The sequence below is a fragment of the Musca autumnalis genome, unplaced genomic scaffold, assembly GCF_047663935.1.
Source record: "Musca autumnalis isolate F117 unplaced genomic scaffold, ASM4766393v1 scaffold_1, whole genome shotgun sequence".
Lineage (NCBI taxonomy): Eukaryota > Metazoa > Arthropoda > Insecta > Diptera > Muscidae > Musca > Musca autumnalis.
In genome coordinates, this window is record NW_027411644.1 from 221,439,569 (window position 1) to 221,462,361 (window position 22,793).

Sequence of the window (22,793 nt, forward strand, 5' to 3'; positions counted from 1 at the left end):
CTCTTCGGTGGTTAATAGTTCCCATCTTGAGTTGGCTAGGGTAAAGTACTCTTCAAGCTAATTTCAATCAACTGACGACTTCCCTTTGAAGTTCCATCTATCATTCCTACTTGGCGTCTAACTATTTATACCTCTCTTCCATTCTACTTTTTCTTCTTACAGGATGAATACAATTGACCTTTGGTCTCTGAGTGAAGCGGCTGCTTGTTTCTGCCTAGCTTATGGGGTGTTTATTTATTTTCATAGCCATTTGAATTTCGAGAAACAAAATGACTTACCTTATCCCCATTTACATTACTGTGTTCTAATAACTCTTGCAAAAATCTACGCTTCTCCGTTTTAAATATAAGAATTCCTCAACTCCTCCACACCAGTAGTAACTTATAAGAACTGACGTTGAACACTTTATGCTTTAGGCACCTTTTTATCTTCACTTTATGTTCACAATATGGGCAAGATACTTAACCTCCTTAGATAGACTTAACTCCACACCACTGGTAGTGGGAAATGATGGGGATCTATGTTTTTCTGGGTTGGTAGTTTATAATTAGACAGATCACTGTACAATCCGCACCGTGTAATAATATGCTAGGAGTATATAACCTCAACTCGAGTTTATTTTTCCAATTCGTTTGATCTACCCACCAACAGCCCCCAAAGATTAACTACACCATCCTAAACTGGAAGTGAAGATATCTTTTCCAGGTTAAATTGACCAGCTTGGTTTTTGTCGGGTTCATCCTCAGTCTATTTCTATCAGACATGTCACAGGAACAAATTTCGATCGAAAGTGGAATTGATTCCGTATTTAGCTTCTTCAGAAACACTGATTTTGCAAGTAGAATTGTATTTTGTCACTTGCCACTTTCGAATCAATCGAAATCTGAAGAAGGTAAAACAAAAGCGACCAAAATGTCACTACGGTGACATAACTGTATGTTTTCATATTGATTTTTGACTATCAGGATAATCACATGATTGCCATATGAAACAAATAGTTTTGGCTATCTGATCAAAATCTGTGTCTCGCTTATCAACAATGACAAGTGTGAGTTCTTAACCTGCCTTTTACAATCTTATCAATCCACTCAATGGGTCAATGGCGATGATTAAAGTGATGGAACACTAAGTTAAATAAAAATAGATTTTTTTGCATTTTTATCGGATTTAATACAAAGATGTTGCGCTTCAATAATTTGAATAAAATTTAGACCTTTGAACGGTAAAGAAGAAACGCCTAACGACCTGGGGGGTTACTCTGTATTGCGATGCGTAAGAAAAATAGTACCGAATCAAGTAATTGGTACTCTCTAATGCGTTTTCGCACCTCCTTTCGCATCTAATTTTCGCAGATCTGGTATCACCGCACTCTGTAATACGAAAGCGTATGTCAAAATCGTGCGATAAGCGCAAATATCTTGCGTTAACAAAATATCAAACGCAAAGGAAACGAATCATGTAAGTTAGCACAATTAAATGCTTGTATTTATATAAGAATTGTTTATTCTTTTAGGGAAATGTCAAAATGTTGACGTATAATAACTTAATAAATTATTATTAAAAAAAAATCAAATTACAATTATTAATTATTTGCGGCATTGGAAAGTACTCTTCGTCGAGTCTCATATTTCATAGGTTTTAGTAATAATGGTGATACAAGTAAAAAAGTTAAGACCCATATCTCGGGAAGTATAGACTTAGCTCTGGAAAATTAAATATCGTTATAATCAGGGTACCAAGGGCTACCTATGGTAAAAATTTTAGACCCATCCGAGACATGGTAGAACAAGAAAAGGTAGCAGCAATACCCAGCTGACTGAACTGGGTTGTAGTGTTAGTGTCAAATTCCATTCGACATTTTATGTATTTATTTCTATGTTCGATGTATATTAGGGATATATATTTTTGAAGAACAAATTTATTCATCAGAAAAAAAACTATTTCCCATAAAGACGGCTTCATATCAATGACATGTAACCTCCTCCAGGTCCGAACGACATGCCGCACACTAAAACACCGCTTATAGAGGCGGTACAATATTTGTTAATATGTGTGGTATTTTGTTAAACTTGAAAAGAATAAAGCCCTAATAACATGTGCTTTTTTGTTTTCAAAAGCAAATGATTGAAACAGCTTCTCCTTTTTCAATGAATTACCAGCGACCCGAAACATTTTTGCAAGTATTCTACTTTCTGCGAGAAATTATGCATTTAGTGGAATGATATGGAAACATTCAAATTGAAAGTCTAACGAGTTTTCATTCATGTTTTCCAAAATATTCAATCAAATGTGAAAAATTATTAGTTTTTTAAATTCCAATAATTTATAGACATTTCCTTGTTTTGTTTACATTTACGTTGACACTAAGGTTTACAAACAAAAACAAATTCCTTTGTGGTTGTTGTTCGAGTTGTATTTGTTGTAGTATTAACTTTACCTTGTATTTGTTCTACCATGCATCCGAGAGGTGCTTCTAAACGACACTTGTTCCAAATTTTTTATTTGTCACCCAAAGTAGCAGGCAATGCTTATTTTTCAGTGTATTTTTTATAAATCGTAAAAACACTTTGTATAGTTAAATGGAATATTGTTTTGAGGATCAATAGCAATAGATTGGCACACCGTATAGCTTTTAAATAATTTGTTGCTATAAACGAACAATTAAAATGAAAACCTTCAAATTTTGGTTGTTGCAATACATTTGTTGTCTAATTGAACATAACCGCATCTTTATTGAGACGAAAAAAATTTTTCTCCTTGTAATCCGTTCCGCCACCGAATCCAAAATTATTTTTTGTTGTTGTTAAAACGATTAGCGAGTTTTAAAAACGAACGTACCGAACAAACATTTTTAAACATTTTTTGACATTTCTTTTTCTCATTCTTTTATTGTTTACATTGTGCAGCCAGCGTTGCCGTATTTTCGGTTTATTTTGCAAAAGCGTTTGCGTTTGTGATACAGAGTACCAAATTGCACTCTTAACGCATTTAACTTTCGCATCGCATTTGCTTTCGAATCGCAATACAGAGTAACCCCCCTGTAGTTCTTGGAAAGTAATATTTCGTTGGCTTCCTTGGAGTTTATTTTATATAAAATATCTCATTTTCTCTAACTTTTTGTAATAAAAAAATGTGTTTATGGCTCTCTACTTCTCATTTATGCTTTCATATTAAAATTTTATAAAATTTTAATTATTATTATTTTTTGTGAGAACAATTCAAGAAACCTAACCTATGAAACGAAACTTTATACGATAAGGAAAAAAATAAAAACTTTATATATGCAATATTTGCAATAAAAAAGAACAAAATTATATATATGTAGAAATGCAACAACTCACAAATTTACTATATATATATATTTAAAACAACCAAAACTGATAAAAGAATAATTATATATAAAAACAAAAGGCTTAGGATAAGTCGAATACAACAAACAAAAGTATAAGTATAACATAGTTAGAAGAGAAAAAACAAAAACACAACTGAAACTTAAGCGAAAAATATATTTAAAATACATACAAATAACAACAATTAAAAATCTTTATAAAACAAAGCTTATATACAACAAAACACTACAAAAAGAGGAAATAATATATATTCATAATAGACTTTAATATAAAAAACACGATATAAATATATGACAAGCATATAGATCTTTTATAAATATATATTTTAATTAATAATTCTTATTAGACACATAAACCCAATTTTTTGTAAGGCGTATTTAGTTTTCTTTATTATTTCTTATGATTTACGATTTCTTTTCGAAATATGGAAGTTATAAGCAAGCTTCAGGCAATGTTTCATTATATCTTCATAACCACTTATAGTAATAAAATCTATATAAGTGGTAATAATTACATTGTGATTCAAAGTATCGTTGTTGTTTTGAACTTCCCCTTATTATTTTATTTTATATTTTGTAAATACATTTTTTATAGAATTGAACTCATTATTATTTCATTAATTTTATTAATTTTAACTAGCCACTAAGAACTATCAACAAATAAACAAAAATTGTATTAGTTTGAAAATTAATAAAAAAATACAAAAGCCACTATAAAATGAAAAATTGTATGTGTACGTAAAAAACAATAACCGAAAATGCAAAAAAGAAAAAAAACAATATTTTTCAGTTATTAATTATAAGTAAAGAAATAATTATCTCTCAATAAGATTTATATACACATAAATTAACTCCATGAAATTCTTACTATTTTGAGTTTTAGTTAGACTTTATTTTTATACATAATTAAATTTTCATAAAACTTAAATTTCATATTTCACTTTTGTTAAATCATTCTTTAATTTCCTTATTATCTATCAACGAATTTTCCAAAAATAAAACAATGCCTGGTTTATTTAAGACGACTACAACATTTATAGGTCATTAATTTAATTATTAAAAAAAACAATTAATTTAAAATAAAAACACAATTTATTTAACTTTATGTCAAAACAATTAATATAAAAACAAACTATATTTGAACCAGCCCCTAAATTAAAAACACTATAAACAATATTAAAAAGAACCTCTGTAAAATACTAAATTAAATTTAAATATAATTTAAATACAAATACAAAAATACAAATAAAATTACATTAATAACTAAATATATAAAATTGAATTCATAAAATTGTTTTCTTTATTTTATTTTTTTTTAGTTTTGGCTTTATTTTGATATATTCCATGCATCTCATCTGTTTTTTTTTTTCTTCATTAGAAATACATGCGGTGAAAAAATTTAATTGAAGTAATCAAAAAGGGAAAGTACGAACGTTACTGGATCGATGATAAAGGGATATTCAAATTGAAATGCATAACTGCTCTATGGTTATATTTTCTAAATGAGAGGTATTGTTATTGGCATGGTATTGTCAACATTTTCAATAATGAACATACTGAGCATGGCACAATTACCAAGGTAGTGGTATCGTAAAATTTTGAATATGATATTACAAATAATATTTTTAAAACTATTCTAGTACGTTTATATATAACCGGATTTAAAGGTTAAAATTAAATGCACATCTTAATACAAATTAACGCTGCCGTCGGTCTAGGGCATTAGACCACATAAAAAGAAAAACATTTCAACATGGCAACGCTTCATGATGGCATACCGGGCTGCCAAAGATAGTACATCTTTTATTATACCCTACACCACTATGTGGGGAGGGTATTATAAGTTGGTTTTGGCCAAAAAGTTTGGAACGCATCGAAATAAAGGTTGTAGACCCATACTTATATATACAAAAATGAATGTCTCGACGAGCTGAGTCTATCTGGCTATGTGTGTCCGTCCGTCTGTCCATCTAAACCTTGTAATCAATTTTTTGTATTGATAAGGGTCCCGGAGGGGAAGAAGCCTATTGATTTTATGGGCCGAATCGGCCCATTAGTGATGATCGGATAATATTCAGGAGTCGGAATGGGCAAAAACTTATTTGGAGAAAGAGTCAACGTTTAATTTCAAAGCGAATATCTTCGCATCTATAAGGGGTATATCGAAAGCAACCTGCTGATGAAAGTAGAAAATATCACCTTTACAACGATGTCATGGTAGAACAAGAGAAGGTAGCAGCAATACCCAGCTGACTGAACTGGGTTGTAGTGTTAGTGTCAAATTCCATTCGACATTTTATGTATTTATTTCTATGTTCGATGTATATTAGGGATATATATTTTTCAAGAACAAATTTATTCATCAGAAAAAAAACTATTTCCCATAAAGACGGCTTCATATCATTGACATGTAACCTCCTCCAGGTCCAAACGACATGCCGCACACTAAAACACCGCTTATAGAGGCGGTACAATATTTGTTAATATGTGTGGTATTTTGTTAAACTTGAAAAGAATAAAGCCCTAATAAACATGTGCTTTTTTGTTTTCAAAAGCAAATGATTGAAACAGCTTCTCTTTTTTCAATGAATTACCAGCGACCCGAAATATGTTTGCAAGTATTCTACTTTCTGCGAGAAATTATGCATTTAGTGGAATGATATGGAAACATTCAAATTGAAAATCTAACGAGTTTTCATTCATGTTTTCCAAAATATTCAATCAAATGTGAAAAATTATTAGTTTTTAAATTCCAATAATTTATAGACATTTCCTTGTTTTGTTTACATTTACGTTGACACTAAGGTTTACAAACAAAAACAAATTCCTTTGTGGTTGTTGTTCGAGTTGTATTTGTTGTAGTATTAACTTTACCTTGTATTTGTTCTACCATGCAACGATGTATAGTAGGTTGTCGTAAGTGGTCAAACAACGAAGATATCGAAATAGTCGCTAATACAACCCAACTTTTCATTTTTGCGATTTTAATTATAATGACGAATATCACTGCTTTGATTGGGGAGCTTCCAAAAGCAAAGCCTGACTATGAAAGTAGAATATCCCACCTTTATAATGATGCAAAGTAGGTTGACGTAGGTGGCTAAATAACGGAGATATATCAATAGTCGGTAATACATCCCATTTTTCAATGTTTTTTGAAATCGCGCTACAGGTCGCAATTTTGATCGGATCGTCACGAATTTTGGGAGTTGATGCGGGTCCCACGGAGGAAGAAGCCTATTAAGTTTGGTTATAGTCGGATAATATTCAGGAGTCGGAATAAGCAAAAAGCTTATGTGGAGAAAAGTCAACGTTTTTCTTATGCGAATATCTCCGCCGCTTCTGGTAGGAGTGTTCCAAAAAGAAAGGCCGTTAATGGAAGAAGAAAAGATCTCCTTTATATTGATGCAAAGTATGGTCACAAAATTTTGGGGGTTGAGAAAGAAGCCTATTGATTTTGGTGATAGATAAAATTTAGGGATCTAAATGGGGAAAAACTCATGTGGAGACAAATTCAACGTTTTATTCTTTGTGAAAATATCGGCTTCTAGTAGGGGTATTCCAACGGTAAAGTCTGTCAATGGAAGAAGAATATATTACGTTTACATTGGTGTAAAGTAGGTTGGTGGTCAAACAAGGGAGATACCGCAATAGTCGGTAATTCATCCAATTCTTCCATTTTTTTTGCAATGGAAAGAGGCATATTATGTTTGGTGGTAGTCGGATTATATTCCTTAAAAGAAATGTTTACCAGTGAAGGGCTTATGCACATGGGTATTGGTGTAGGGTATCACATAGTCGGCCCGGTCCCGACTATAGTCTTTGCTCACTTGTTGTAAAATTTTTTAAAATTCAATCACAAGAGGAGCAAAATTGTTTCGCTCGACAATTAAACGACGTTAACATAATTGACGTTTTTTAAATGGAAAATGCGTGGAAGAGCATGCTAATTAAGATTGTAATAACAAATTAAGAAAGTTAGAAGTGATACGAAGCTGTGTACATAACCTGTAATTATAATGTTTGCAAAAATCGGACAGGATCGCGGTATTCTACTTCCAAAACATCATTTAATGATAGAAGTCACAATTACTATTGTATTGTACACCAATACCTCTAATAATCTCTGAGATTTTGAGTTTGGCTAAAATCCGTTTTGGGGGAGGTCCCCGCCCACTCCATTTTTCGGTATAAAAACTACCTTGTGATCTATTCTCAGACATAACAAATCTACAAACAAAATTTTATCAAATTCGGTCCAGCCATTTCAGAGGAGTTCTATTTCGAACACCATGACAGGCCTGAAGAATTCTTTTAATATATAGATATACTAGCAAAATGCCCGCTACTTTGTATGCGGAATAGGAACACTAAAAACATCCATTTTAGTTGATGTTATGCATACCCGCCTTGCACCCAGAAGGTCTGCGATTCGATTCCCAAAATCAAATTTTCAACGGTGGGAAATACCCCTCAGTAATGTTGGCAACATTTTCTGAGTATTTCAGCCATGTAAAACTTCTGTACAAGTGGTGCCTTAAGACACGCCGTTCGGACACGGCGATAAACAGTAGGTTCCATATCACTGAGATAATATGAATCGGAGTGCACTCATTGATATGAGAGAAGTCTCCCTTGTCCTTCTGGGATGTTTTTTGGAACAATTATATATTATAAATTCATTTAAGTAAGGTAAAGTAAGTAAAGGTGTACGAAACACCTTTGGTTCGAATTTCCACAAAAAACGTTATCGTATCACATCAACACCGACCCTCATTCTTAATTTCAGTCCACGATACGGGTATTTTGAACATTTTATCCACATTTTATCCACCGAAGTTGCTCTAATTTCGGAATTTGTGATATCAACATGTAGAAAATCTTTATTCAAAAAATGTTACTTAATGCGCACGCTTTGACATGGCCCCTATATTACAGTTAATTTTTGAGATTTTAATGTAGGCCTTTTTGTTATCTTCTTGTTCTAGGTCGCATTGACCTATGATTTCAAATTAACTTAGGAGATACGTTTTACTTTTTGATTTCAGTGCATTATTTAGAAACCGCCTTCTCGTTAGCATAAAACCAATAGTACACTATTCAGTAGAATTTTTAAATTCCAGGGCCTTAACTCAAATTTTACTGTTTTAGCTCTACATGTTCGCCCAATGCCAATGGTATTACATGTAGAAACATTTCATAGATTTTAAAGGCGGATTTTCATAACATCTATCTAAACACCAAAACAAATCCCAATATAAAAAATCGAAATTCAGAGACATAGCTGGTCCCTTCATGCAACACCAAAACGGTACCAATTTCAGTACTTTTAATAGGTATAAGGTTCAAAAATTACACCCCTATATCTAAAAGCTATATCCCAACCGCGATACTTATTTACAGCTCTATACGTTCTTCCAAAACCAATTATAGTAGTATTTAGTACTTTTCGTATACATAAGTACAAATTTCCAAAACCTCATCCCTATCTCCACTCTAAACGTCAACCGATATCCTTATACCGAATTTCACAATTTCAGCTCTACCTTTCATCTTTACCTTTACACAATAACAATTTGAACAAAATTCTGTGCCATTTAGTGAATTTCGTACACTTTTGGTACGTCTATCCACAACCACATTCATATCTCAACCCAACACCACCCCTTATACTAAATTTCCGAATTCCACCTCTATTCATATACCAAATTTGGTACCATTTAATACTTTTCGTACGAAAGTACGAATTTCAATAACTATCTCAATCCTCCACTCCAACAGTAATCTTAATTATATTTTTCAGAATTTTAGCTCGATGCGTGCACCACATCCAAACTGTACAAAATTTAGTACCATTTAGTACTTTTTTAACACAATAAGTACGAATTTCCAAAACTATCTCAATCTATACTCCAACATTAATCTTATTTCCAAATTTCAGAATTCCATCTCTATACGTTCAATAAAATCCAAGTAGTACTAAATTTAGTACATTTTAAATAAGTATTTAGAAAAATACCTCCATATCTCAATCCCACACTCCGACAGTAATCTATATTCCAAATTGTGTGGATTTCAACTCCATACGTTCTTCAAAACCAAAATCGTACCAAATTTAGAACCATTTAGTACTCTTGGTACACATAAGTACGAATTTCCAAAACCATTATTATATCTCAATCATAGACTTCAACAGTAATCTTAATTCCAAATTTCAGGTTTCCAGCTCTACCCTTCACTCAAATCTAAATTGTAACAAATTTAGTACCATTTACTACTTTTCGTACACATATGTAAGTACGAATTTTCAATACTCGAGTTTCCCCATACTCCAACAGTAATCATATGCCAAATTTCAGGATTCTAGCCCTATCCGTTCACCCTAATCCAATAAATTTGACCAAATTTAGTACTATTTTGTCCTTTTAGTACACTTAAGTACGAATTTCCAAAACTACCTCAATTCTATATCCAACAATCATCTTAATTCCAAATGCCAGAACTCTAGCTCTATCCGTTCTCTAAAATCCAAATTGTACCAAATTTAGTACCATCTAAAACTTTTCGTGTACATTAGTACGAATTTCCAGTACTCGAATTTCTCATACTCCAACAATAATCACTATTCCAAATTTCACTTTTCTAGCTCTTTCCGTTCACCAGAATCCAAATTGTACCAAATTTAGTACCATTTACTATTTTTCGTACGAATTTCCGAAACCACCTTCATATCTCAATCCTAAACTTCACCAGTAATCATTATTTCAAATTTCAGGTTTCCAGCTCTATCCGTTCATCCGAATCCAAATTGTACCAAATTTAGTGCAATTTAGTACTTTTCGTACACATAGGTACGATAATCCAAAACCACTTCCATACCTCCATCCTCCACTCCAGCAGTAATCTTAATTCCAAAAGTCAGATTTCCACCTCCATCCATTCACCCAAATTCAAATTGTACTTAGCACTTTTCGTACACATATATACGAATTTCCAAAGCTACCTCCATATCTCAATCCTACACTTCAACAGTAATCCTAATTCCGAAATTAAGGATTTCACCTCTATCCGTTCACCCAAATCTAAATTGTACCAAATTTAGTACCGTTTAGTATTTTTCGTACACATAAGTACGAATTACCAAAACAACTCAATCGTATCTCCAACAATAATCATTATTCCAAATTTCAGGATTCCACCTCCATCCATTCATCTAAATCCAAATTGTACCAAATTTAGTACCATTTAGTACTTTTCGTACACATAAGTACAAAATTCCAAAACCACCTCCATATCTCAATCCTCCACTCCAACAGTAATCTTTCAAATCCAAATTGTACCAAATTCACGTCCGTTTAGTACTTTTTGTACGCATAAATACGAATTTTCAAAACTACCTCAATCCTATACTCTAACAGTAATAATAATTCAAAATTTCAGGATTCCACTTCTATCCATTCACCCAAATCCAAATTGTAACAAATTTAGTACACTTTAGTACTTTTCGTACACATAAGAACGAATTTCCAAAACCACCCTCATATCTCAATCCTACTCTTCAACAGTAATCTTAATTCCAAAATTCAAGTTTACAGCTTTATCCGTTCACCCAAATCCAAATTGTCCTAAATTTAGTACCATTTAGTACTCTTCGTACACATGAGTACGAATTTCTAAAACTATTTCCTCTCATAAACACCACTTACCAACCTTGATATCCATACCAAATTTCAAGATTCTAGCTATGGCCGTTCAAAATATACAATTGGTACTAAATTTTATAACTTTTAGTACATTTCGTACACTTATAGGTCGAAATTCCAGAAACCCTTTGTTACATCTTTCTAACTCTCCACCAGTGACCCTCATTCCAAATTTCAGAAAGGGCTGGTCAGACTTCCTTAGAAACTTAACATCTTGGTTTAAATCTTAGGTTTCCTACTTATTTTATAATGTAATACAGAAGACTTTAAGGCCAAGAAATTGGAATAAAATTGGAAAATATAACAAACGCTAAGAAAAATACGTTGGAGTAGGTAGGAAAAAGGTATATCGATAGCATTGATCTTTCAGTCCCGAGAAGTGGTACAAACGTGAAGTGTATTGAGTTATTGATTATTATAGCGGTATTTACGCGTTCTCAATCATACGTTGTTATTTAGTTGCTTGGGAATCTGCCACGCCCATTTTTTTAAGTCTTATAGCCAACTCAATATACCCATATTGCATTGGTCAACTGTAAAAATGAGAAATATCATCGGTATTTTCTGAACTTTGAACGTCCATATCTCGGGAAGTATGGACTTGTACAAGATAACATTTATATCGTCATACTCAGGACCCTAAGAGCTATATGTGGTATATATATCGGGACCAGGACAGGGCCCTAAACTGGACTTGTTCTCGGTTATACAATCGGCAACTCAATCAAGTCAACTTTCTGCCATTTCATGAGGTAGCTAAAACAAGGATATCGAGAAAAAGCCAGGAAGATTTTTGAAAAATGAACCTAGGCTGTAGGGTATTCAAGGCAATCTGTACAATACCCTACCCATGCGAAGAACTGCATGAACTATTAGTAGGAATAATCACGGGTCACTACACAGTAAGGTCAATGTCTTGTAAATGGGATGGATATGAAGCCAATAATAACTTTTTTTTATATTTTACTTACAAAAGTTAAAATTCTGATACCGCTCTTTAGGCGTTGTTTAGTTTACAAATCATACCACCACACCAGAGAGCTATGGGCAAAGAAAATCCAACGGATGTCCTTTGTTAAAAGTCCCCAGCCCTTGCCAATGGAGTTCTTGCATGAATATAGAGCTATTAGACCTCTCTCAAGAGAGAGCTCTGTCATTGACATCAGTTGTGGTTGTAACATCAGTTGTTAATCCCCACTCAAATCGGAAAAGGCCAGCCAGATTTTGACACAACGAATCCAACTGTAGGGCATTTAAATGCAATCTGAGCCATACTCTCCATGCGAAGAACTGTATTTCTACTTTCAATGAAGAAATTCGACTTGAAACTAATAGTAGGAATAAACACGGGTCACTGGAGAGTAAGATCAATGTCTTGCAAATGGGAAGGAGGTGAAGCCAGGGGTCGGCTCGGACGACCCGGAATGATAATTTTTTAGACTTTTTATGTTTTACTCACAAAAGTTAGAATTTTGATACCGCTCTTTGGACTTTGTTTAGTTTATGAAGAAGCATTCCACCATACCAGAGAGCCATTGGTAAGGATTGCAGGAATATAAATCTATTAGACCACTCTTGGTACGTTCCTCGATATTTATTTTCCACGTTAGTTGGTGACACTTGGATTCTAAAGAGAGTTAGAGAATAGAGGGTGAATACTTGGGCTTCTCTTTTATTCGTCAAGATAACCAGCTCTGTCATTGTAACATCAGTTGTTGATCCCCACTGGAATCTCTGGCAGTTTTTATATGTATCCCTACAAGCAGTGGAGTCATTTTTTTCAAAAACAAAAAAGCGGGAGTATAAATTAAAAAAAAAATGTTATAAACTAAAAAGTTACAAGCTGAAGATGAAAAAAATTTTATAGGTAAACCTCGAGAAATTACTAAAGGAATGGTGTGCAAATGGAGTTTTTGTATTTTCACAACCTGTTTATGTATGTCGATAAGAAAATGTATTCGTAAGAAATACTACCAAACTCGTATGGGTTTTTCAAATTTGTTTTTTTTTTGTTTTGAAGCAAGAGAAAAGGATGGGATATAATATTTCGAAAACTGAAGTTTGGGTGTGTTTCATTCACATACATTTTCACATTTTGCCGTTCATTTCAAAGACGCAAAATTGATGTTTTTTAGTTATTTTATTTAGTCAAAATTAATTTTATAAAAACTGGGATTACTTTATAAAAACTATAACGTGACTATTTATACATTTATTTATTGTAAATATAAATTATCAACTTCTATTAAACACAAGGGTAATGTAATTAATAACAACATCTACTATAATTAATTGTAAAGAAAATAAAAAATATATACATAAATAATGAAACAACTAACAATTTTAAATTTATTTATAAACGTGATAAAATATAGTATAAATAACTAATATTAAAGAATAAAAACACTCCCCACACAAATATATATAAAAGGATGATAAAAAAAACAATCTTAATTGCTAGACATTTAGAGCGTCGTATAAAAGAGAATTTACAAACAAAAAGAAAATCTAAAAACTTAATAATTTTTTTGTTTGTTTTGATCGCAAAACGAAACATTCTAAAAAGCCATTAGATATTAATAAATAAATAATTATAATTTTTATTTCTATAATTTAATTTGCTAAATTATAAGAACTTGAACATAAAAAAGAACAACAACAAGAAAATGTGACAACAAAAATGCAGAAGATTTAGATGTATAATTATTACTATTTAAAATAATAATAAAAAATATCACAAAAAAAAAACAAAAATATTTTTTAAAGTAAGGCTTATATTGCGTGTAAAATATTAATAATAAATAACTATAAAACAATAACAAAAGTAAACATTAACAAAATAATATCAAATATTAATTTATATTTACTAATAAATTTCCCCACATAATAATTGGCTACCCCCCAATACAATTAATAATAAAAATGGAGAATCTGAAAAATGTTTTGCTATTTCAATTTGTTGGAATGTTCACAAATGCTAATTGTAAATATGAAGGGTAGTTGGCCAACTATAAAATTTAAAATTCAAATGTTTAAGATATATTCTTTCAATTCACTATTTGCATAATAGAAAACGAACTTTAATTTCTATTGAAATATTTATGATTGAAATACTTTCCATTAATATTTCTTAGTTATTTGCTGAACATTGCTTTTGGTCGTTTTGATTCATAAACCTAGTAAAGAGGTTAAATGTACTTCTTAAGGCTATTTCTATTCAAAAACTTCCTTGAAGAAAAAAAAACTTTTTAATCACATTAAAACCAAAGAATATTAACAAAACAAATAACCGTAAGAATATTCAAAAAAATAAAACTAAAAAGAAAAATGTGAAAAAATTCAAAATATAAAATTCTAACAAACACAAACAAGTAAAAAATGATAAATGGAGAAAAGAATAAAAAATAATATTAAAAAGAAAAACTGTGTTTTCTTTGTTCAATTTTTGTTAGTAGGTGGACTCAAGTGCAAGATTCCGTTTTTCAAAAACTAGCAAAACTTGCATTTCTCTTTTGGTTTTTTTATTTATTTTCCTATATTTGCTTTGTAATTGGAGCCATATTACAGTTTGAAGCCAATTTATATAATTACAAAGAGTCCACCTAAATATCAGATTGTTTTCAAGTTTTGTAATTTTTCCGTTCCAGTATATTTTGACTAAATTTCTATGCTAAAAAATGTTGACTGTTTGCTCGTTTGCTAGCTTTACCATTATAAAAGTACTGGCACAAAGCAAGTTACTGCAGAACTAGCTAGTGTTCGCTACCTCGTTAGCGACATATTTAAATTACTCCGTTGACCATACTTTATAGTGCGGTTACACTATAGTTTTTTGCCGGGTTAACCCACTTCGAGAGGATTTATTTGACGTTTGCGCTATGGAATTGACATTTGAAATCCAAACCCACTGGCTTAATCCGGTGAAGTGTAACCGGGGTATTATTTCCACCCTTCCGTATAATTAGTAACGAATTTTCAAAACCACCTCCTTATCTGAATGCTAGACGCCAATAGTGGATCAAATTTCAGGGTTCCGTTCTATCCCTACACCTAATACAAAATTAAATATCTTTTATAGTACGTTTATATATAAGTGGATTCAACAAACCCACTGGATTTCAAATGTCAATTCCTTTGCGTATACTTGCAATAAATCTATAATATAAACATGACCTAAGAGGATTTAACAAACCCACTGGGTTTCAAATGTCAATTCCATTGCATATTCGTCAAATAAATCCTCATAAAGAAGATTAACCCTACAAAAGGCTATAATATAAACAGGCTATTAGTACTTTCGCGTATACGTCAAATGAAAACTCATCTGAAATCCAATGGATTTCAATTGACGTTTAAGCAAAGGAATTGACAGTTGAAATCGAGTGGGTTTCATAAATGTAAACCAAGCTTAATGCCAAGTTTACACTTGCGCTCTAAAATCCACTTTATCCACTTTATACTTTTTGTTGATTTCAAACGTATCACAATAATTAAGGTAGATGCATATGTGCAGCTGATCGAACATGAATTTTCAAAACAAATTGTTATAAATTGAATTATGCTTGGTTTACATTTACGACATCCACTCGATTTCAACTGTCAAATCCATAGGTTAAACGTCAAATGAAATCAAGATGAGATTTTATTTGACGTTTGAGCTATGGAATTGACAGTTGAAATCGAGTGGATTTCGTAAATGTAAACTTATCATTAGTCATCAAAAATATACGACAATATAAAACTTTATTTCGAAAATTATCGTAAAATTCCCAGCAAAATTTGACGGAAGGGGTTCTTTGCGATGACGTGATTTCATGTCATCTTTTGCATTGGTTCAAAGGAAGTCGTGGAAGATCCGATCTTTTCATTAGGATTTGAACCAATGCAAAGGAAGTCGTGAAAGATCCGATCTTTTCATCAGCATTTGTACCCATTCCAGCGATCCAATAGAGATGATGTTTGTGTTTTTATTTACACACCTGTTTATTTTCATTTTGGTATGTTCCAGTACTGCAAAATCTACTAATTTTTACTATTTTTTCCGATAACATAAAGGAAAAATTGTTATCGTAGTAAAAATAAGTAGATTCTTGCAGTTTCTGGAACAGACCAAAGTTGTTAGAACTGTCGTCGTGATGTTGTCTTACATTTCCTGCATATCAAACAACTAAAACTTCTAAACAATTGGTATTATATGAAGTCCCAACCATCGAGCTAAAAATAGAATCGGACTGCACACATTGCTATTTTAAAAGTTCCCTTGTCTGTTCTAAATCTGACATAGAATGAAATCAATCAAATCTTGCTTCTTGGAATTTGAAAAAAAAGTCCGAAACGAAAAGGAACAAGAATCTGAAAATAAAGAAGAAACTACTTTTGGAAAGAAACAATTAAAAATAAATTAATTAAGCATAAATGGTATTTTCCATAAAAAGTCTCTCCTCCCCGTTCGTTACATTTTGTTCTTAGAGATCCCTAAAGCAAGCCGGGTTGTAGATCTCTACATATTTCCGTCACTAAACAAAAGAGTATAAATTACCAAAATGTTGTTATAAAATAACAAAATTATAAAATAAAAGTAATTTACGAAATAAAAATACTTAAAGGAGTGCATTTGGAGTCCATGTCGAAATCTGAACTGGTGATGGGAAGATAATTGAAAAAACCTTTTGTAAGATGAAAGAATATCAGTTGCGGAGAACGGAGGAAGTAATCTTTTGCGTTGCAGCGGTGGTGATTACATTGCAATTTTGGATGTAAACTTTTGAAAAGCTAAACTGATAAATTAATTGTAGTTATTTCATGAATTCGTTTGAATTAATAAAGAGTTTTGTTTTTCATGAAAACCATATTTCAATACAGCATTTCCATTTTCCAAACAATACATGAAAATTTCATGCCAAGGGGTTGGTGAAAATGACATGCCAAAGCATTGGTTAAAATGACATGTCAAAGCATGGGTGAAAATGACATGCCAAAGCATTGGTGGAAATGACATGTCAACGCATTGGTTAAAATGACATGCTTAGGATCCAGAAAAGAACGTCATCTTTTGGGGTCCACGCTCATATAAAATTCATCGATGAAGATGCTAAAAAGATGACATGCTAGATCACTTGCACCCATGATTGAATGTCATCTTTGGCATCGAACATTTTGCTGGGATTATCTATATATCGTATAAATTGTGTATAGTACTAACTAATGAAAAAATACAAAATGATTTTATCGATGAGACATCATAATAATAAATTTTGATAGATAAAATTTGTGTTCAGAACTTGCAAAATATTAATACTTGCAGCAGTTTTCCCGTTTAGTGCTAAAAATGCGTTCCCGTACTCCGAAATCTAGCAAGATTTGCTCTTCTATTTAAACAAAAATAGCGCCGAATAACACCCTATTCTCCTGTTTTCTGCCATACAATTTTGGCATAGTAGACATTAGCAACATGTTCATTATCATATAAATACGATAGCTGATACGTTGATTTTGACATTTCTGCTGCAGTTTTTGTAATTTCAGTCATTTTTTCGTTCCCGTATTTTGTAAGAAATTTGTATGGGGAAGCAATTTTCGACAATTCGATCTTTTTTTAACATTACCATTAAAAAAGTACGAGAACACAATGAAAAATAGCATTTTTTAAAAAGTAATTTAATATTTTTTTCACACTGTTTACAAATTTTGATACTAAATTTTTTTGTTGCAGCAATTGACCATCTACCTTGTTTATTGTGATACGTGAAAAGTGTTGCAACTTTTGGTACTTTTTTAGGCAAAAACAGGGTTGTATATCATGTGTATTGTGATTTCCATGTTGATTTCGCTGAAATCACGAAATGAGATGATTTCATTTTTGTATGCGAAATCATGATAAATTTTGCATGATTCCGCGCGAATCTTGAGTTTATGGGTAAGAAGAGAGAAATGGAGCTCCTTCACCTCATCCATGGTAGAATAATAGAAGGTAGTCGCATCTGTCAAATGTAGGTAAATACAACTCTGTATGCCTGTACTTGAGCGTGTCAAATACATGGTCTGTTCCTTTACTTATGAAAATGGTAAAACCAGCAAAAATTGTAAAAGTTGTAAACTGCTTCCATATGAATTGTATGGTGTCTGAACAAGATCTATTTAACAGGTCACGTAAGTAGCACAACAACAACTCTATTTTGGCCGAAAATTCTTCAATATGTCAAAATGTTTGTTTACGTTTTCATACAATTTATTCACAATAACAAAATATTTGACAAATTGAAACCAATCAGCTGGCCGTTTTACGCCACCTTATAATTTCATCATGGTGTCTGAAGTAAAGGAACGCTTTTCGAGTAAAAAGAGGTAAAACTTGAACATTCTTATTCTTGCACGTAAAGGAACAGAGCTACAGAGTAACAATAATGAGACATGACGTTTCATAACAACGCTAACGCTACGTACATACATACATATGTATATTTTGTGGTGAAAAGAAAATATTCAAATCATCAAAAATATTGAAAAGTTGGTGTCTTAATTGAACGAAATCAGTTTGTGCTTCAAAATACATAAGGGATAGTTCCATCTAAACATGGCACATTCTTCATACCAGCTGTAGAAATTCTTATTTATTTTTACAGGAGGACGCGTCTCTTTTTGTTGACGGCCGAACTTGACGTCGCACATAGAAACTTTTCACGTCGTACAATTTCTTCCAAACGCACCTCTACCTTCCAGGGAGTCCATATTGGACAACATCTCCGGATACCTCCTTCACAAAAGCTAAACATTTCTCTTAAGTCAATTTAAAGATTATTTTGAAATTTTTACCGAAGGTACTCCCGGTGGCCTTGTTGTCAGCGATATTATGTTTTTCGTGGGCAACTCCATGCTTCCTGATCAACCAAAATGTCTGGTGGACGGGCACCATAAATAAGAACGGAATGATTCTCAAAATAAGATCCAGTTTCAAACTGGACTTAATGGGCCATTCCTTCAAGTACACCACAAAAGACCAACACTTTTGCTTTTGCTCAAATTCATAAGGAATATGTAAGAATTTATTCAGAACGTCCACGATAAATACCCAAAAGTCTCGATACTTTTTTGGCAAGTTCATACGTCCAAACAAGGCAATAAAATGTCGGTTGTGTATCCGGCCTGTCCGTAGATGTCTCAATTCACAGAGGCTGAGGATATATCTGTGATACTGTTTTACCTATTTATAGTTAAAATTATCTTATTTTTTAGCGCTTTTTCTAATATTTTTTATTAATAAAAACTTCTTGAAACATATCAAAATGTTAGCTGTGTCTGGTTACCTTAAAATTTGTAACAATTTGTACCAATTGTTGCTGGAAGTCGTCTGTTAACACAAAAAACCAGCAAAAGAGAGAGCGATTCGAGAGAGACATTTTGACAGTTCTTTCACTGAGAGCTTGCAAATTCTTGCTGGACAAATTTCTTCTAGCAAGCACTTGCAAGCTCTTCTTCTTCCTGAAAACAATCAATCAGCTGTTTTTAGTTTTTTGTTGATTTATGTTTGTGAACATTAAAAACAATTTTATTGTGGAAATAACATAGTCTAAGGGCCATTATTATATGTGTTCTTTTACTATTGGATGGATTTTAAAACGCAAAATAAACCAATTTGGAGGAATTAAAAATATAATTTTAACGTTAAAAGTTAATGCCAAGAAGGTCCTTCATGAAATTTAATGATCACTTTTAAATTTATGTTAACCGGAACGCTATAAATCTGTTCGGTAAATCCAAACTATAACAAAAGAAGACTTATAATAATAGGGGTAATTGTATTGTTTTATGGAGAACAAATTTGTAAAGTGGAAAAATACTTTTTTGTTTCATTTTCTTTTTTATTTTTAATAAAATACAACGTGTTTGCTTCCTTTGTTGGCGGACAAATTGTTCTGTTTTGGCAAGTCAGCTGATCGCTTGCTGGATTTTGCTGGGAAGGTGTCTGTTTGCTTTTTACAATTTTCTAGCAAAAGAGAATAAAAACCCCTTACTCTCTGAGAAAGTTCTTGCTGGCTAATTCTTGCTGGAAAAGTAACCAGACAGACTTGTTGTTTAACATCCCTAATTCCGTTATATTAATAGTTTAGTCGTTCTTATTGTTATAACAGCAAATATGTGTCCCGAGTTTGACAAAAACTTTCTGGGTCAATCCGCTACATAGAGATGCCGCCACGGGATTCTTGTTGATGGTGCTTTGGACTGATGTGTTTTTGTCATCAACTGACCCCATTGTATAAAGTGCTCATTGCCGACAGGTCCAGGTTCATGAAGACAACAACTTACGAAAAGCTTGCACAAACACTACTTTCACCACATTGCTTGAGCAAATCGACACGGATTTCATGTTCGCGACAGGGTCGACCAACGAGGTTCCTGTAGGTGCGTCCATCAAATGACTTAACCAAGATACAACAAACAGTTTGATCAAATTATTAAGGGGTGGGTAGATACCATGGTTATCATGAGGGATTCTTGCAAAGCTTGATTACCTGTTTGGAAATCCACCTGCGATCCCCTTTAGGAGGCTCTGGCATTCCTTTATAATTTTACATTTGGGAAGCAAGCAAAGCAAGCGACGATTGATTCTGTTCTGGCCTTAAATTCCACTGCGTATACGTCAAATAAATCCTTAAGCCCTAAACACATCCAACGTTTGAGTATAGTTTTGTGTCATTTCTGGTGGAAGAATAAAGGAAAATTGAAACTTGGCAGCACTTTGTCCTTTACTTTACTTTATAGTGCGGTTACACTACAGTTTTTTGCCGGGTTAACCCACTTTATGAGGATTTATTGCTTAATCTGGTCAAATCTGACCAGATTTGCCATACAAAAATTAAATCCTCTCACGACTGGGTTTATTTTAAATCCGGCACAAATCCACCAAAAATACAGTGTTGTATTCGGTATTTGTGCAAAAAAATCCAACTCTACTCAAAAAGTACCAAAAGTTGCAACTGTTTTTGCAACAGAGTTTGTCGTGTTTTACACGTTTACGATTGGTCGCATGAGATTTTATGGAGTTAACAAATCTAAAGTTATTTGAAAATCATAAAATTATTTAATTTTTTACATTAGACACTTTTTTAACAAAAAGTACGCTTGATACCTTGATACAAAAATGTATCCCTGTGTGTAAAATATACCAATATGAGCAAAGAGGGGACGATATCTCATGCGAGAAATTGTAAAAGTGTTAAACACGACTTTATTAGTTATTTTGTATGTATACATAAACAAACATCAGCTGACAGTTTATATCCTCGAAAAGCTAAGTGTAACCAGCAAAGATTAACCCACTGGATCTATTAAACCCAGTGGGTTAAACTTCAATAGTGTAACCGGGGTATTAAACTTTACTCAAACGTTGGATGTGTTTAGGGCTTTATAAAGAAGGTTAACCCAGCAAAAACTCTAACGCAAAATCGTTTTGTGCAGAGCATCATGGTAAAACAAACGATGTAAAGTAAATACTACAACAAATACAACTCAACAACAACCACATAGAAATTTGTTTTTGTTTGTAAACGTTAGTGTCAACGTACATGTAAACAAAATAAGGAAATGTCTATAAATTATTGGAATTTAAAAAACTAACAATTTTTCTCATTTGATTAAATATTTTGAAAAAATGAAAACTCGTTAGATTTTCAATTTGAATGTTTCCATATCATTCCACTAAATGCATAATTTCTCGCAGAAAGTAGAATTCTTGCAAAAATGTTTGGGGTCGCAGGTAATTCATTGAAAAAAGAGAAGCTGTTTCAATCGTTTGCTTTTGGAAACAAAAAAGCACATGGTTATTAGGGCTTTATTATTTTCAAGTTTAACAAAATACCACACATATTAACAAATATTGTACCGCCTCTATGATGTTTTAGTGTGCGGCATGTCGTTCGGACCTGTAGGAGGTTACATGTCAATGATATGAAGGAGTCTTTATGGGAAATAGTTTTTTTCTGATGAATAAATTTGTTCTTCAAAAAATATATATCCCTTATATACATCGGACATAGAAATAAATATATAAAATGTCGTATGGAATTTGACACTAACATTACAGCCCAGTTCAGTCAGCTGGGTATTGCTGCTACCTTTTCTTGTTCTACCATGGCAGAGCATGGCCCAATTATAGGTCCTCCGGCAAAATCAGATGATTTCGATTTGAGCTGTGAAAATTCATATTTGTCATTTGAATTCGCTGTGAGGTATTGAAATGTCGAACTGTATAGAAACAGGTAGATGTATCTCGCAAAAAGAAAACAAATAAACTTAATGTTGTAAACGTAAAATGTCAACATTTGTTGTGTTTGTATGAGAATTTAATTTACAATAACTTATTTTAGCAGTTCAAGTTCGATCAGATGGTATTTTCTGTTTCGTCAAACAAAAATAACTACGGTAACTACTTTTTCTCGGAAAATGTTTTGTATGTATCTACCTGAATTGATAGAAAAGAAATTCCCCTCAAACATTTTTTCGCCTTTGTTTATGAATTTTGACATTTAAAATCTTTGTTTTTCTTCGAATTCGCTTGCTGGAGGACCTGTAATTGGGCCATGATGCAGGGCTTCTTATTTTTTAGTGAATTTTAAAATGACAGTAGTTAATTCATTTCATAATACAGAACCATGGTACTAATTGTACCATGTACAGAACACAACAATTAGTATAAGTCACCCATTGCTACTTTACGAGTAATCAAAGTGTCTTTGAAACACCCT

At 32.4% G+C, this 22,793-nt stretch overlaps 1 long non-coding RNA gene across 1 annotated transcript; it reads left to right on the forward strand.

The window, feature by feature from the left end:
- The first annotated feature begins 1,378 nt into the window (after nt 1-1,378).
- On the forward strand, nt 1,379-13,471 carry LOC141389156 (uncharacterized). Its single transcript, XR_012408996.1, has 2 exons — nt 1,379-1,458; nt 2,907-13,471. It is a non-coding gene; the product is annotated as an uncharacterized lncRNA (long non-coding RNA).
- Nucleotides 13,472-22,793: the final 9,322 nt, after the last annotated feature.